The following is a 14,523-nucleotide window of genomic DNA, read 5'->3' on the forward strand; positions in this document are numbered from 1 at the left end:
AGTTTACTGGAACTGATGGTTCATTATATGAATAATGGATTAATATTCTGAGAGAGAAATATGAATGAAACTTGGACAGCACTGCGTTTTTATTTTGTTTTGATGGTATCAGAAATGAAGATGACATGGTAAAAGTATGAACCGAGAGGAAAATGGAACTCTTAACATCTTAATTACACAGACATGAATGGGTGTGTAACACACACACACACACACACTCCTCTGTATCTCTCTCTCTCTCTCTCTCTCTCTCTCTCTCTCTCTCTCTTACCGACCATCTTAATCCCCAGTTCAGCCCCTGTCTCCATGTCACATGCACTCACTTGCTGGAGAGCAGTGAGGGGGTAACCTGATGTTGCTGAGCTGAGAGGGAATTTCCTCAGGATGCCCACAAGGTAAAGCTAATGTATCTGTTTCAGCCCAAAGGTTATAGTCAAAGTCATTGGTGGAAGTGTAAACTCTATTAGGGGCTTTAAACATAAAATAACAGGTAGTTGAGCCGATCTAAATTTGGTGAGCAACATCGGTATGATCTCTTTTCTCCCTATGACCACAAGGAGGCAACAAAAGCACCAAAATGGACAATCAATCGTGGAATAAAAATGAGTGACTGTCTCTACCATATAATATTTGTATATATATTTATATACTGAATTGAAGTACTGTATGAGGAGACATTCCCAAATTCAGTGGCATCAGGATTCAATGTGTAAGCCTCCTCAGTCTCTGAGGAGTTCTCCTCAGACGTTGATGAACATATCTGATCAAGATATTACATCTGTCTACTCAGGAGGTAATGAATGTGATAATACTAACAGAGTTTTGTAGATGGAACGAAGTGTATGTGTGTATGTATGCATGTACTGTGTGTGTGTGCGTGCATATGTTTGTGAAGTGTGAGGGCAGTATCGATGAGATTACCCAGAGCTGTGTTTGTGTGTGTGTGTGTGTGTGTGTGTGTGTGTGTGTGTGTGTGTGTGTGTGTGTGTGTGTGTGTGTGTGTGTGTGTGTGTGTGTGTGTGTGTCCCAGGCCAAGTAAGGGCTGTGCAAGTTCCTACGGCCTGTGTGTACATGCCACCTCTCCAGAGAGCTGCAGCAGGCCAGGACCTGCTAAAACAAACACAAGCTGTCTGCTCCAGGGGCTGTGCATTTACCTTACACTTCTACTCGCCACTCAACCCCACTGCCATGGGATCAACAAGTCTAGGGTCTAACACAGGTGAGGATATAAGGCACTACATAGCCCCTCGCATATCTCCAGGAGCAAAATGTGGGTTACTTCGGATGTCTTGAAAGAATCACTTATTAAAGTTTATAGAAATTCTTGCACAGCTGTTAGTCTTCATATAATGGTCAACAACAGGAGATTTGGGATGGAATACGTCAATAGATCTGTAGTTTTGGTCTTCAACTGTCCTGGTTCTTCCCAGTGTGGGAAGGATATACATTAGGTCTGAGTGAGTAAATGAGTAGCAAATACAGAAAAAAGGGTTCAAAGGAACCTGTTCTGCAGGAAGTAAGTTGATATCAACCAATATACAGTACATATTCTGATAGTTATCTGTATTATCAGTACAATGTAGTTAAGAAACACAGCTGTAAAACTATTCCTACAAGTATCTACACTACATGACCAAAAGTATGTGGACACCAGCTCGTCAACATCTCATTCCAAAACCATGCATCAATATGGAGTTGGTCCCCCCTTTGCTGCTATAACAACCTCCACTCTTCTGGGAAGGCTTTCCACTAGATGTAGGAACATTTCTGCGGGGACTTGCTTCGATTCAGCCACAAGAGCATTAGTGAGGTCGGGCACTGATGTTGGGCGATTAGGCCTGGCTCGCAGTTGGTGTTCCAATTCATCCAAAAGGTATTCGATGGGGTTGAAGTCAGGGCTCTGTGCAGGCCAGTCAAGTTCTTCCACACCAATCTCGACAAACTGTTTCTGTATGGACCTCACATTGTGCACAGGGGCATTGTCATGCTGAGGCAGCAGGTAGCCTAGTGGTTAGAGCGTTGGGCCAGTAACCGAAAGGTTGCTAGATTGAATCCCTGAGCTAACAAGGTAAAAATCTGTTGTTCTGCCCCTGAACAAGGCAGTTAACCCACTGTTCCTAGGCTGTCATTGTAAATAAGAATTTGTTCTTAACTGACTTGCCTAGTTAAATAAAGGTTAAATAAAAAATGAAAACATTCTGAAACAGGGAAGGGCATTCCCCAAACTGTTGCCACAAAGTCTGGCATCTCTCAAACCCAGATACGGCCAGATGGTGAAGTGTGATTAATCACTCCAGAGTCCAATGGTGGTGAGCTTTACACCACTCCACCCAACGCTTGGCATTGCGCATGGTGATCTTAGGCTTGTGTGCGGCTGCTCAGTCATGGAAACCCATTTCATGAAGCTCCCGACAAACAGTTCTTGTGCTGACGTTGCTTCCAGAGGCAGTTTGGAACTCATAGTGAGTGTTGCAACCGAGGACTGACGATTTTTATGCGCTTCAGCACTCGCAGTCCCGTTCTGTGAACTTGTCTTGCCTACCACTTTGCGGCTGAGCCGTTGTTGCTCCTAGACGTTTCCACGTCACAATAACAGCACTTTTTTTTGACCAGGGCAGCTCTAGCAGGGCAGAAATTTGAAGAACTGACTTGTTGGAAAGGTGGCATCCTATGACGGTGCCACGTTGAAAGTCACTGAGCTCTTCAGTAAGGCCAATGTTTGTCTATGGAGATTGCATGGCGGTGTGCTCAATTATATACACCTGCCAGCAACGGGTGTTGCTGAAATAGCCAAATCCACTAATTTGAAGGGGTGTCCACATACTTTTGTGTATATTGTGTATACAACACAGGTAACAGTGTACTTTAACCAAATTACATAAATGTCATAAATTGCCCCACACTATGCCAAATACTTTAACTGGTAATAATTAACGTTTTCCACTACGTCTTGCTATTCACTGTAATGCACTACCTTTTGCCCTTGATTACTTAAAAGTGAAAGCAGTTTTTAGACATTGACTTCATGTTTTATTTCATCTCTAGATAAACCAGATTTTCTGTGCGTCTGTCTGAGTGATGCATTCTTTTTGAACAAAAGTGAATCAGTAGGTGTTCTGCAATGTTTAATACGGTCATGACGGACAACTAGAGGACACTGAGGAGGATCTTCATATTGATATTTTAGAAGTTACAACAGTTGGGAAATCCCCTCTTTCTACCCAAGAAAGATGAAGTATTTCACGGATGACAAATTACTTAAAAACAAGTTATGGCAAATCAGCTACTGTACGAGTGACATGCTAATTTAGGCTAATATAGAGTACGTCATGTCACAGAGGATTTCACAAATGTACAGCAAGTGTGTGATGCCTGTGGGGATCATTTCCTTCACAGAGCTAACTATCATTTGTAATGCACCTGAGCAGCATCTGCCGTTGGACACACTGAAAAATGCTACAATGCTACACTGTTTCCAAGTACCATAATACCCATGGCAGAGTATGCTGTACAATACACTCTCCCTGAGAATCCTCTGTCAATCTGCTCACTCATAGACGTCAGCCATGGGTCTCAAACGCACGCGGACAACACTTAGGCAAGCGCTCCACCTCCTAGCCACAGATTTGTGAATCACTAGATTATTCTAGATATCCCTATATCAACTCAGTGAGGATGACAATGTACTGTACTACTTATGATGGTTTCTATGTTGTGAACAAGACATCACCTGTGAAACTTGAGCTATTTTGGGATACTGTAAAATGGACACACACGTTACATAAACGCTCTGAATTTATGAGCTGTTCTTCTCCCCACTTTCATTGTGTTTGTATTAGTAGCTGTAGGACACATAATACACTCTTTAAAAAAATGGGTTCCAAAAGGGTTCTTCGGCTGTCTCCATAAGATAACCCTTTTTGGTTCCAGGTAGAACCCTTTTTGGTTTCAGATACAGCAGAAACCTTTTGGGTTCCATGTAGAACCCTCTGTGGAAAGGGTTCTTCATGGAACCCAAATGTGTTCTACCTGGACCCAAACGAGTTCAACCTGGAACCAAAAAGGGAATCTGATGGGGACAGCCAAAGAACCCTTTGGAACCCATTTTTTTAAAGAGTGTATTATGTGTCCTACAGCTACTAATACAAACACAATGAAAGTGGGGAGTAGAACAGCTCATAGGCCAACTAAAGTGAACTACTGTAAGGCCGCAATAAATAATTAACTGTAATATTGCAATGATACAACAACACTAAGCTAGCATTGGCTGGTTTCAACCAGCAACATTTTAATGTATTACAGAATCATGATACTGCCGATTTACTGGAAACTTCTCACAGGCATGCCAGTGAAATGATAAGTTATGAAATAGGCGGGAGGCAGGGGCAGGCAAGGCTGGAGTCGGAATCAGGAGCAGGTCTTTGAGTTGAGTTTTTATGTTTTATTTAAATAGCAAAATACCATGGAAATGTGCATGCCCTTTTCAGTAGAAAATCATACTACCACACATAGATAGTATTGGCAAAACTAGGCAACAATAACCCCCAGCAGCAGATTTGACCTTGAATACAAACCATGCTTGAACATACATTATGAAAAAAACCACATGATTTTAATATGATTTTATGTGAAGTTAATGTGGTAACATGTGCAACATGTGATAACATGAAACTACATGTGACAACATTTGAGCACATGAGGAAGCATGTTCTCATGTGAAATAAATGTGACAACATATGGATGCAATATTTTAACATGATATACCATGAAACTACACATGTGAAAAAACCCATTTTAAATGTCATTAAGAATATGTTACTTTACTTTAAAATGCATAATTGACATTAATTCAATTTAAACAGTCCTGATCCCCAGCAGGTTTTGTCTTGTTCCCGGCTTGTTCCAGGAACGTCCCCAAGAACATTTTTAGAACGTTGTGTCATGCTCCCCTGGAGGCTTTTGTATAGTTGCGGTGAAAATACAGTAAATCTTGAAGTTACTGTATTTTTACAGCTAAATTAAGGTGCTAACGTTAGAAGACAGTATGCTGCTGTACACTGATTACTTGGGACTGAACCTCACTTGTGAATTGAACTCGCAACCTCTTGATTGCTAGCTACCTGAAGTTCCTGCTGCTCCCCTAGTTCTGTGGACATAACTGAGACTGGCTATACATATATTGCCAAGACTATATTTTTACACTTTGCCTAAAGTAAATACAACAACTTGAAGGTGTTATTTCTATAAAATGGCAGTATGCTGCTCTATTCTGACTTTTATTAGTGTAAAAAATTGTGTGTCATTTTGTAGTGTTACCACACTTAGGACTCAACCTTAAATGGGATTTGAAGTATAACCTCTCGGTCACTAGTAACTCTAATGTCCTGCTACACCACCAGGTCTGTGAGCATAAAAGAGACATGACCATAGACTTATTGGCAAGAACGCATTTCTGCACTGCTAAAAGCCTTGTTAAAAGCTGACATCAAATCAAGTCAAGCTTTATGGAATGGAATACAATGTGCTTCACAGGGAAAAAAACAAACAAAAAAAACAATGAAAATAAAAACTTAAATATGTACTACACAACAAACATAAGAGGATAAAAAAATGAAAGAATAACAATAAAACCTGAACTACTAAAAAGCACTCTAAGGAAAATCTAAGGTGTGTTTTAAGATCTCTTTTAAAAATGTCCACAGTTTCGGCCCAGTGGCAGTCTATTCCAGAGGCTGGGGGCATAATAACTAAAGGCTGCCTCTCCATGCCTTTTGGTCCTAGGCTTTGGGATAGTTAAAAGGCCACTGCCAGAGGACCTGAGGGAAATAATGGCAGACATGTATTGGAGTGCACAATCGTAGATTGATTTAAAAACCAATAGAAGAATCTTACAATAAATTCTAAAACTCACAGGCAGCCAGTGCAGAGACCTTAAAACCAGTGTGATGTGTGCTCTCCGTCTGGTCTTGGTCAGTACCCGTGCTGGAGCATTCTGGATGTTTTGCAATTGACCAGTGGCTTTCTTGGGTAGACCAGACAGGAGAGCATTACAGTAGTCAAACCTGTTTGTAATAAAAGCATGGATGAGTCTCAGGTCTCAATGTTCCTCAGGTGGTAAAATGTGCAGACAGATTCTCTCTCTGTGCTTTGGCTCCAACAATAAGTACCACGGTCTTGTCTTGATTTAGCTGGTTCAGCTGTGAGCTGTCCAAGTACTTCAATCACTAATACAGCCTGATATTTTATCCATGGAGCTAAAATCCTCTGGTGACATCAGGGGCGGAAATCCCGGGGGGGACGGGGGGGACACAACCCCCCCATCCTGGGAAAAATATGATTTGTCCCCCCCAATATATCACTGAAACATAACTATGTAATTTAAATAATATTAATAATACGCAATGAAAGCAATTGTGCTGACTTAATAGCTCGTTTTTAAGTTTCAAAAGATTGCGACCCCCCCACCCTTTGCCTCACAATGGTTTGATCCACTGCCAGTTCCTTAGCTTGCGAGGTAACGTAGAGGTCGTATCTACTGTCTGAAAGGCACTCAATGCACGTAACTGACGTGAGGTTAATCCAGTCAATCGCGCACACACACTAGCTGAATATACAGAGCTAGCGCGCAAATATTAACTATTAAGCTAGCTAGTACCTATTCCATTTATGTGGCGTCGTCAAAGATGGAATCTTTGCTATCGTCAATTTATTCCAAGATCAGCATGCATGTAAGTTAGTGCTTCAAAGTCCCTGTGATAAGGTTAGCAATAAACTGAACAGAACTACACTCTATTCTACCATGGTTTTAAATATATTTAATGGTCTCGTTGCAAAAGCTAAATTGTCGCAAGGGAACTTTTATTTATATATTTTATTTCACCTTTATTTAACCCGGGTAGCAAAGATTATAGCAAACACCACTGAATTGGTGCTCGCTAGCTTTGCAAATTCAGCTATTGTTAGAAGCCAGCCAATATGAAACAAACGATTAAAATTACAAAAGGTTGCAGCATATGTTGTGTAAATGGTGAACTCATACAGCTGTCAACTCGTCACTGCAATCCGTTTCACATTTGCTAGCTACCTTTTAGATCGAAGCCCATATAGAATGATAGAAGATAAGATGATAGAAGCCCATCTCCTACTGTAAATAACCTACATACTGTGTGTGTGTAGCCAACCAGGTAGAAAAATGGCAGAAAAAAGACGGACATCAGATTATTTTTCAGTACACCAAAACGCAAAGTAAGAACCCTAGTAGCCTAATATCTCAAAGACTAGTTGATAAAATGTTCATAAGAAAGAAATGAAATTCTAATGGAAATGTTTCACAATGATGTCATTAGGCAGAGCAGGCAACAGATGGCACACAGACAGCAGAGTTGGGGACAGATATGCAGGGACAGACTGGCAGAGACAGGGAGTCTCAGGTAAGTTTGTTGAGTCTTTGTTTGGCAACATTATGAAAGGTTCTCAATTTTTTTTACTTGTAAAATAGGAACATAATTGGAAAATGCCATGGATACCCCCACTCTCAACTTAAACTGGTGACTGAACTAAGATTTGTTAAAGGCAATGGTATTGCTGTTGTGATTAGTTGTGTAGTTTTGGGTACCGGTAGTTAGGAGTATGGCAAACACCTTATTTCTTTGGTTCCTCAATATACATTTACCATATTAAACGTAGGCTATTTGTTACAGCACTACTTTTGGTGTCCCCCTCAGGAATTGCTCTTGAAAAAATGTAATATAATTGTCCCCTCCAAAGTTGATATCAGATTTTCGCCCCTGGGTGACATAAAAATATAAAGTTGTGTGTCGTCTGCATAGCAGTGGAAATAAACGATGTGCTTTCTGATAATGCTGCCAAGGGGGTAACATATATAACATTTACATTTACATTTTAGTCATTTAGCAGATGCTCTTATCCAGAGCGACTTACAGTGGTGAATGCATACATTTCATACATTTTTTCTCCGTACTAAATAAATAAATAAAATAGTACCGGACATCATGCTCAATAGTGTTGAATGCAGCACTCCAAGGACAAAGAGATGTTTGGCATTTGTGTGGGCACAAAAATAATTTACCACTTTACCAACACTTTATCAACAAATAATTTACCAACTAAGGCGGTTCTGTGCTGTGATGGGCCTGTAAACCAGATGGGAATTGAAAAAAATAATGTAGCTGTTTGAAAACCAATTTCTCCAGAATTTTTCTTAAGAATGGAAGGTTAGAGATTGGCTGAACATTTCTAAGAACGGAAGAATCTAGATTGCATTTCTTCAGAAGTGGTTTCACCATAGCAGTTTTTAGTGCAGTGGGGAACGTGCCTGTGAACTGGTAGTGATTAACAATAGCTTGCACTTCTTCAGATACAGTTGAAGTCAGAAGTTTACATACACCTTAGCCAAATACATTTAAACTCAGTTTTTCACAATTCCTGACATCTAATCCGAGTAATTTAGGTCAGTTAGGATCACCACTTTATTTTAACGAATGTGAAATGCCAGAATAATAGTAGCAAGAATGATTTATTTCAGCTTTTATTTCTTTCAGCACATTCCCAGTGAGTCAGAAGATTACATACACTTAATTAATATTTGGTAGCATTGCCTTTAAATTGTTTAACTTGGTTCAAATGTTTCAGGTAGCCTTCCACAAGATTCCCACAATAAATTGGCCCGTTCCTCCTGACAGAGCTGGTGTAACTGAGTCAGGTTTGTAGGCCTCCTTGCTCGCACACGCTTTTTCAGTTCTTCCCACAAATCTTCTATAGGATTGAGGTCAGGACTTTGTGATGGCCACTCCAATACCTTGACTTTGTTGTCCTTAAGCCATTTTGCCATAACTTTGGAAGTATGCTTGGGGTCATTGTCCATTTGGAAGACCCATTCACGACCATGCTTGAACTTCCTGACTGATGTCTTGAGATGTTGCTTCAACATATCCACATAATTTTCTTTCCTCGTGTTGCCATCTATTTTGTGAAGTGCACCCGTTCCTCCTGCAGCAAAGCACCCACACAACATGATGCTGTCACCACCGTGCTTCACAGTTGGGATGGTGTTCTTCGGCTTGCAAGCTTCCCCCTTTTCCCTCCAAACATAACGATGGTCATTATGGCCAAACAGTTCTATTTTTGTTTAATCAGACCAGAGGACATTTCTCCAAAAAGTACAATCTTTGTCCCCATGAGCAGTTGCAAACCATAGTCTGGCTTTTTTATGGCGATTTTGGAGCAGTGGCTTCTTCCTTGCTGAGTGGCCTTTCAGGTTATGTCGATATAGGACTTGTTTTACTGTGGATATAGATACTTTGTACCTCTTTCCTCCAGCATCTTCACAAGGTCCTTTGCTGTTGTTCTGGGATTGATTTGCACTTTTCGCACAAAAGTACGTTCATCTTTAGGAGACAGAACGCGTCTCCTTCCTGAACGGCATGACGGCTGTGTGGTCCCATGGTGTTTATACTTGCGTACTATTGTTTGTACAGATGAACGTGGTACCTTCAGGCATTTGGAAATTGCTCCCAAGGATGAACCAGACATGTGGAGGTCTACAATTTCTTTTCTGAGGTCTTGGCTGATTTCTTTTGATTTTCCCATGATGTCAAGTAAAGAGGCACTGAGTTTGAAGGTAGGTCTTGAAATACATCCACAGGTACACCTCCAATTGACTCAAAGTATGTCAATTAGCCTATCAGAAGCTTCTAAAGCCATGACATAATTTTCGGGAATTTTCCAAGCTGTTTAAAGGCACAGTCAACTTAGTGTATGTAAACTTCTGTGAAATAATCTGTCTGTAAACAATTTTTGGAAAAAATACTTGTGTCATGCAAAAAGTAACCGACTTGCTAAAACTATAGTTTGTTAACAAGATATTTGTGGAGTGGTTGAAAAACTAGTTTTAATGACTCCAACCTATGTTTATGTAAACTTCCGACTTCAACTGTATGCAATTAAAAACTGTTTTGAAGAAGGTGGTGGGGATAGGATCGAGAAGGCAGGTAGAAGGCAGGTAGAAGGCTTAAGTTGTGATATCACTTTCCTCAGCATGTCTGTGTCAACCAGGGAAAATAGATGAATTTGCGTGGTAGGCTACAGGGCACATATCATTAAACTTCTCATCAGGTCTTGCTTGACTGATACCCAGCCTAATGTTTATCTTATCTCTGAAATATGCTGCAAACTCATCACATTTAGATGTGGAGGAAAGTTCACATAGGTTTGTGGGAGTAGGATCAATGATCAAGAAGATTATCAAATTATTCTGATTATTAGTGATCAAGTGTATGTGATACCAAAGAGCCATAAAGTATTTAATATATGTCTAGTCACCATGTCATTGTAATATTCACTTCCCTGCTACACCATCAGGTTAGTGAGTGTGACAGATTAGCTACAGTAAATTACTGTGAATTATTCAATAATCCAATTGTAACTGGTTGAAAGTAAGTCATTGAAAATTAAACATTAACTTCTGTCAACCAGCTGCCATTAAGCTACTGGAAAATGCAGAGTAACCTCTTAACAGTACAGCGATTGCAGAACTGATTGCAGAACTGACAGTGTCAAAAGAGGTGCTCAACCTTCTTCAACATAACGATAAACTGGAACACCATTTCCACTTATGGTTGCCACAAATACAACATATTTTAGACCGTGCCCCCAAATATGCTACTGTATCCCCACCATTTCTAAAACATATGTTTTTGGAGCACTTCACATGTGACATTTCACATGTGAAAATGTGTTTTTGGAACAATTCAGGTGACATTTGACATGTGAAAACGTGATCACTTGAAATGCATGTGTTTTCTCCATAAGGCTGAGGACAGTGTTAGGATTTTTTGTAAGATGTTCTCAAGACATTTGTTTTACCAGTCATCAGGACATCACATGATGTTCCTTAAGGTCCCAAACCATTATAATTCAAATAATGGTATGGTTGTTTAAAGTAAGTGGTAAGCTGTTCAGCTAAAATACTACCCTATCTGGGATTTGAACTCACAACCTCTGGATTGTAGGTGCACTGATCTTTCTGTTGCACCACTAAGTCTGTAGCAATCGCCTACCTATAATACATCTTTGCACTTAGCAAAAGAGTGTGATCTTTGCTACTATTTCAGTTAATCTGACTGCTCTCATCATTAATTTAATTGACTTATTTCAGCCATTTGAGGGTTTTCTGTATAGTCTAATGTTGGTGGGGTATATTATTCTGCTCAATGTTATTCAATGTTGAACACACTGTATGCTACCTGTTTTTTGTTTTCACATGTGAAATGTCACATATAAAGTGTTCCAAAAACACGTTTTCACATGTGAAATGTCATGTGAAATCATGTGGTTTTTCTGTAAGGATTAACTCAATGACAAACATCTTTAGAAAAGTATGATCCTCGATGAAAGCATTTTGACATGATCTATTAAAACACATCTAAAGATGACTTACAGCCCCAACAGAGCGTGTAGAGGCCTGTTTCATAGTGCCTATAGAAAGTCACTCTCCAATAGACCCTAGACCCGCCCAACACTTTCACGGTGCTCTAAGTATCAATGAAATGTGATTCATATCCCTGCTAATGCGAGTCAAATGCTAACGTACATATTTGCTCAAGGAACACAAACTGTAAATCTGAATGTGTTGTTACAAGGAGAACTTTCTGCAAATTTTGAATGAGTAGTGGTACAGTAGGTGCTAAAATATGTCTTGTAGGTTTTCCCTACACTCAACAAACCAGTTTAACTGTTACATTCATAAACAGTTTTCTGGGAAGTTTGCTGGAGTGATGGGATGATAATTCCGAATTCCCAATGGAAAGGAATACAACCACAAGTTCAGACGAAATGGTCTGAGTACAGTTTATTGGTTACACATGCCGTGGCCTATTTCAACCCCTGCATAGTAGGTTGTAGTATTAAAGGAAAACATAACCCCATATAACACCAAGGGCCCCCAGAAGGCTAGGGCCGGCTCTGACTGCATGTGTCGGTCTGGATGTGGGTACACAGCCCCTCATCATGAGTTCAGATTTTTATTGTGGCTCCCACCACGATCAACGTCGCCCATCCCTATACTATATCATCGTTGCCCATCCCTATACTATATCATCGTTGCCCATCCCTATACTATATCATCGTTGCCCATCCCTATACTATATCATCGTTGCCCATCCCTATACTATATCATCGTTGCCCATCCCTATACTATATCATCGTTGCCCATCCCTATACTATATCATCGTTGCCCATCCCTATACTATATCATCGTTGCCCATCCCTATACTATATCATCGGACATTGTTCTTATCGGCTGAAACGTAACATAAACTGAACCCCCGATTTTCGACTTGCTCAGGCAAAGTATGCTATAATACCATGGATTAGTCTTCATGCTACATTCCAATACACTACTGCCACCTAGTGAGATATGGACGAATTACCATATTACACCAAGGTCCCACACTGTAATATAGTAACTATAGGGCAGGCTATACTGTATCACAAACAGCAGAGGGTGCAAAGGGATTTGAAACAATAATGTAAGTTAAAAAAATATACACTTACAAATGTACACTTACAAAAACATCATAGTAGAACTCAAGTGATGAAGTAGTTTAGTTGGCTAAATGCCTTGTAAGCCAGCGAGGAGGTCATGTGGAATCAATGAAATACAATTGAGATTTACTCAAAGAACCCAGCCTACAGTTTCTTGGAGACGTGATACTATATCTATAGACTACTTATTTAAATCCTGTAGATGGCAGTGTTTTACTACTATACACCAAGGGTTTTTCTCAACCCTCTCCTTTCTGAGCCCTATGGAACTCAATACTTCCCAATTGTGTGTCCTATTCTGCCCCAAGTGTGCACTTGTTCACTTCCCTTCATTGATTTACAGTAAAAGGAAAGGCCTGTTAAAGTGGAACTTACACAAATCTAGTGGGTTTAAATGTGTGGGAGAAAGAAAGGAATGTCAGTGCCAGTAGCAAGAGGCCGCAAGTGGATCTTCCAGCAAGACAATAACTCCAAGTACTAATCTGTCTGTCTGGGGAACACCTGTAACACGGGTCTGTTTTATCTGGGAACAGCTTAACCTTTACTGTAGTGAACACTGAGGAATGTGTTTGGACCTAGTGTAAAGGTCGTCACGCTGCTTGCTTAGCCAGTGCCACTTCCTCCCGATACGGCCCATATCTGCCTGGCTCAAACTCGGAACCTATGTCTTACAAAGACACGTGACCTCTCTCCTCAAGCGTCTTAGCTGATCGCGCCACCTCAAAAGCTAGCTAATGAGGCGACGCAAGGGGAACATATAAGGCTGAGGAGTACGTGTCACACATCCTCATGCACTACATTCACCCCTCAAACTTACTCAACAGAGACCCCAGCATTGAGCTGAGCACAACTGTTGATCCAAGTCACTAGGCACCACTGTAAAGGACATTGCACTGCACACTTAGCAACAACCACTTCCTCCCATACATGGTTTGAAATCAGGACCTCTGCCTTCCAAACACACGTGAAAACCCTCCTCAAGCATCTTAGCCAATCGCGCCACCTCTGAAGCTAGCTAATGAGATGAAGCAAGTGAGACACTTAACGCTGAGGAGTACATTTCACATGTCCCAATGCGCTACACTAGCACAGGAAGATGAGGATTTGGCAAGAGTCAATGCATCATCCTATCATCTGTCAAAGAATGCAGTCCCTTGTTTGACCTTCCAATCAGACCTCATTTTGTACAAATCAGGTGTTTTCTGAAGCCATCAGACCGTTTGGGCCATCAGGCTGTTTACATTATCTCAGGAAGTTGAATCAGGACTAATTGCTATGTACAGTAACTGGCTAGAAAGTAGCGGTACAGTGTTTACAACGTAGGTGCTCTCTTTTTGGTATTTTCTTGGTAAACAGAAATAACTACTTGTACTTACACAGGTTACCCTCTAGTCTCTTTTCTCTGTTCCCTTACCCTGAAATAATGGCTATGTAATTGAATGTTTTGTCGAGGATGCTTTTCTAACTGACACCAACCACTCAGAAGAACTGTCATATTTGTACTTGTGAAAATGTTGGCCTATTATACTATCCAAACCGGTACATTTCTTCACAACAGCAATCCTCTATCAGGGACATGGTGACCACTAGAGGGCCTCAGTGAGTTTTACTGTGATTGACCCTTCGTCACAATTCCTACCTTGCTGCTGGCACTGGCATATTCCTTTCAGCCTGCAGAGGCAACCAGGTTTTTGTCAAAAATCTCCTGGTAGTTGGTAAAGTTATTGATGCCGTTGACCTTAACAAGGGCACCAGGATCAGTGTTAACAAAATATCCCCAAAACATCAAAGATCCACCACCATATTTTAGAGTAGGTATGAGGTACTTTTCTGCATATGTTTCAATTTTTTGACGCCAAACCCACTACTGGTGTGTGTGGCCAAAGACCTCTATTTTCATGTCATCTGACAATTGCACCAGTTCTAATCCAAACTCCAGGCTTGCTGGATCACATGAAA

This window comes from Salmo trutta, chromosome 13 (assembly GCF_901001165.1).
Source record: "Salmo trutta chromosome 13, fSalTru1.1, whole genome shotgun sequence".
Classification (NCBI taxonomy): domain Eukaryota; kingdom Metazoa; phylum Chordata; class Actinopteri; order Salmoniformes; family Salmonidae; genus Salmo; species Salmo trutta.